We start from the raw sequence: 4,102 nt of genomic DNA, 5'->3' as shown, positions 1-4,102 counted from the left end.
ATCACCAGGTAGCTCTTCTTTTCTGAATCACCTGCCATTTCCACACTAGACTTTGAAATGTCCCCTTTTCTACCCTCTTAGGCACTTATTCAAAATTCTGGCTGTTCCTTTATTCACTCCTGTGTCTTTACACACAGGATCTATATCCCTCTGGCTGTTTTGCCCATAGGAAGTGCCCTTCGCAGATCTAGACCTCTTCTTTCTCTAGGGTTAGGCTCAGCACTAAGATGTATCTTCTCTAAGAAATAGCTACCTGGTAGTTAAGATGCATACTTGATCTAGGGTCACATTGCATTGTCCTTTTATGAATTCTTATTTGTGCGTTATAAACTGTAACATTGAATAGCACTTAGTCATTTTAATTTTTTTTTTTTTTTGCTTTTTAGGAGCTTACCTGCAGCACATGGACGTTCCCAGACTAGGGATCAAATCAGAGCTGCAGCTGCCAGCCTACACCACAGCCACAGCAATGCCAGATGCCAGCCATATCTGCGACCTACACCACAACTCACGGCAACGGCCGGATTGTCAACCCACTGAGCAAGGGCAGGGATCAAACCTGCCACAACAGGAACGCCCTCATTTTAAAAGTTGAAACAGTCATATCTATCACCACACTTACTGAACACTTCTTGGTGCTAAATTCTTTGCAAGCATTATCTCCCTTTATCTCCTAAGAACCCTACTAGTTGTCTATTCTCATTTTGCAGAGGAAGAAATTGAGATTTAAAGAGGTTAAATAACATGCCTAAAGATACGCAGATAATGGCTCGAGGATACCAATATTCTCACTCTGGAGCATGGTCTCTCACTACCTTTGCCGTCCACTTCAGTCCTGTGCTCTCACGTGCAATGTGAGGTGGTCCCTAGAGTTAATCCTAAAGGACCTGACACTAAATGAAGGACGTTTCACAGGTTGGTTTGTCAGTGGCTGTTTTGAGGATCTATTGTCCTTCACATTGAGGATGATTCAACGGCCAGTTCTAACCCTCACCTGACCATCTTCTGGAGAGCATATCAAACCACTGAGCCCATAGGAAATGCTTTGAAGTCCTTCCAGCCCATAGAATGAGGGATGAGGAGATTTGACTCCTAATCAGAGACAGGGAACAAATCAATAGACAGTGGTCCAATACCTGGAATTGCTAGTAAGGTTCCACTACTCCATTAATGACGGACAGTTGGATTCACTGATTATGTGGACCTTCATGACTTTTGGGGAGAAAGCTTTGCAAAAATGCATGCAACTATTTTCTTGAAAAGATGAAATTGCTCATGAAGGCGATCATTAATGAGGAGGATAAGGAGACAAAGGAAATTGTAATCAATGTGACCTCATTCTCTGCATATGAAATCAATGTAATTAAAGCAATCGCGAGAGTGTTTACTGTATGTCAGGCATGGCTCTAAACATCTTTCATGTCTTTAGCTTATTTAATCCTCACAACAACCCTACAGGGTAGAAATAGTTTTCTTTGGTTTATTAGTATATTTAGAAATAGTTTCATAGAGATTAAAGACTGTCCAAATTCACACAGGGCCAAGAGCCATCACTGAGTTGGCCTGACACCAGTGGCCAAATTCTTTGCTGTAGTGTCTCTGGTAGGCTGGAGAAGGTGATAGGTAACTTCTCTTTATAGGTCTTGATGGGAAGGGAACAGAAAGAGACAGAACCTACCTAACAGTTGCTGAACTCCAAGTACCATCAAGACTTTGTATATCTTAAACTCCTTAAGCATTATTTCTTCATTTTACAAATGAGGGAAACCAGAATTCAGAAGATAAGTGATTTTTTTTCAGTGTCACTCTGTTGGCAAGTGTGGAACTCAGCTTTGGATCAGCCTGTGCTTCTTGCCACCTTGGAAGTTTTAAATAGGTGATCCTTTTTGTTCCTTAAACTGATCCATGGCAAAGATTGAATTCTATGCGCATTTCCTTTTGATAAACAGCTTATGTCTTGGAACCCTATTTTGGTAGGCTTAAGAAAATATTGGATGCAAAAAAATGATTTAATGGAAATTTGAGTGATAGGGTAGAACAAAATGTCACTCACTGGCTCGAGGTTGAAAGGTTGTGTTTTTCAGGGTTTTCTGTCCTTAAATCTTTTATCAACTAGCTATATGGGGAGGTCTGAAAGCCACTGTCTCTTCCTGGGGTTTACTTTATACAGTGGAAGAGCTGGATGACATGGTCTCTATGTCCTTTACAACCATAGACTTTAGTGGTGGTTTCAAGGCCAAATCGCATACAGTTTAAGTTTTGGAAAGACCCTTGAGAGCATCAGTTCCATTCCCAATTCCTCCACATCTTTGCAAATGTAACACAGGGTCTCCCATCTCTTGGCTTCTTACCACAGTCTCTCTTTTTTTTTTTTTAATAATTTTTTTTTATTTTCCCACTGTACAGCAAGGGGGTCAGGTTATCCTTACATGTATACATTACAATTACATTTTTCCCCCACCCTTTCTTCTGTTGCAACATGAGTATCTAGACAAAGTTCTCAATGCTATTCAGCAGGATCTCCTTGTAAATCTATTCTAAGTTGTGCCTGATAAGCCCAAGCTCCCGATCCCTCCCACTCCCTCCCCCTCCCATCAGGCAGCCACAAGTCTCTTCTCCAAGTCCATGATTTTCTTTTCTGAGGAGATGTTCATTTGTGCTGGATATTAGATTCCAGTTATAAGTGATATCATATGGCATTTGTCTTTGTCTTTCTGGCTCATTTCACTCAGGATGAGATTCTCTAGTTCCATCCATGTTGCGGCAAATGGCATTATGTCATTCTTTTTTATGGCTGAGTAGTATTCCATTGTGTATGTATACCACATCTTCCGAATCCAATCATCTTTGCGCAGTGGCAGTATCGTAGCCAATGAGGTTTATCTGAGGTGCGATTATTGCTAATTGAAACCACAGTCTCTTAGTTTGTCTTTAATTTCTTTCTTTTTTTTTTTTTTTTTTTTTGCTTTTTCTAGGGCCGCACCCATGGCCTATGGAGGTTCCCAGGCTAGGGGTCTAATCCGAGCTGTAGCCGCCTGCCTACACCAGAGCCAAAGTAACACGAGATCTGAGCCGCGTCTGTGACCTACACCACAGCTCATGGCAATGCTGGGACCTTAACCCACTGAGCAAGGGCAGGGATCAAACTCGCAACTTCATGGTTCCTAATCGGATACGTTAACCACTGCGCCACGACGGGAACTCCTCTTTAATTTATTTCAATGGGCACAACCATGGCATGTGGAAGTTGCCAGGCCAGGGACTGAATCGGAGCCACAGCTGTGACCTACACCGGTGCTGTGGCAATGCTGGATCCTTTAACCCTCTGTGTCAGGCCAGGGATCCAACCTGTGCCTCTGTAGCTACCCAAGTTACTACAGTCAGATTCTCAAGCCACTGTACCACAGCAGGAACTCCTCTTAGTTTGTCTTTATTTATTTATTTTTGTCCTTTTTTTAAGGGCCGTATATACAGCATATGGAGGTTCCCAGGCTAGGGATCGAATCAAAGCTGTAGCCGCTGGCTTACACCACAGCCACAGCAATAGCAACACCAGATCCAAGCTGCGTCTGTGACCCCCAGCTCACAGCAACACCAGATCCTTAACCCACCGAGTGAGAGATCGAACTCGCAACCTCATGGTTCCTGGTCAGATTCGTTTCCATTGAGCCATGACAGGAACTACTATTTATTTTCAGTTCAGGAAGAAAATTATCAGTGGCTTTAGATTTTTCTGCAAATGTTAAACTGATTTCTTATCTTTGTGATTGGTAAGACTCTACAACTTTGCACTACTTTTTATCTTTTGGGTCTCCTACCCATATTTTGTCATCTCTGATTTTCCTCCTTGTTAACAAGTGTTATTTGAGTCTATATTCACAATTTTAACTTTCATTTTACTCATTTTACTCCATTTTCCAATAAGATCTTTCCCCATCAAGGAATCAATCTGCTGATTGTGTCTGATTCCCCTGTTGAATCTCCCCTCCCCCACCTTCTCTAATAGCATTTCGAACCATATTTTTTTTCCAGTTTCATGTGAATCATGTTATGTTTTTGTCATTACTTAGAAAATATGTAAGCATTGGCTCATTATTCTCTT

General features: G+C 41.7%; 1 pseudogene; it reads left to right on the top strand.

Annotated features, from left to right (window-relative positions):
• The first annotated feature begins 2,843 nt into the window (after window positions 1-2,843).
• LOC125113094 (uncharacterized) lies at window positions 2,844-2,941 on the top strand (annotated as a pseudogene).
• The last annotated feature ends 1,161 nt before the right edge of the window (window positions 2,942-4,102 follow it).

This window comes from Phacochoerus africanus, chromosome 12 (assembly GCF_016906955.1).
Source record: "Phacochoerus africanus isolate WHEZ1 chromosome 12, ROS_Pafr_v1, whole genome shotgun sequence".
In the NCBI taxonomy this organism is placed as follows: Eukaryota; Metazoa; Chordata; class Mammalia; order Artiodactyla; family Suidae; genus Phacochoerus; species Phacochoerus africanus.
The sequence above is the reverse complement of the archived record's forward strand: the minus strand, read 5'-3'. Positions and strand labels throughout refer to the sequence as shown.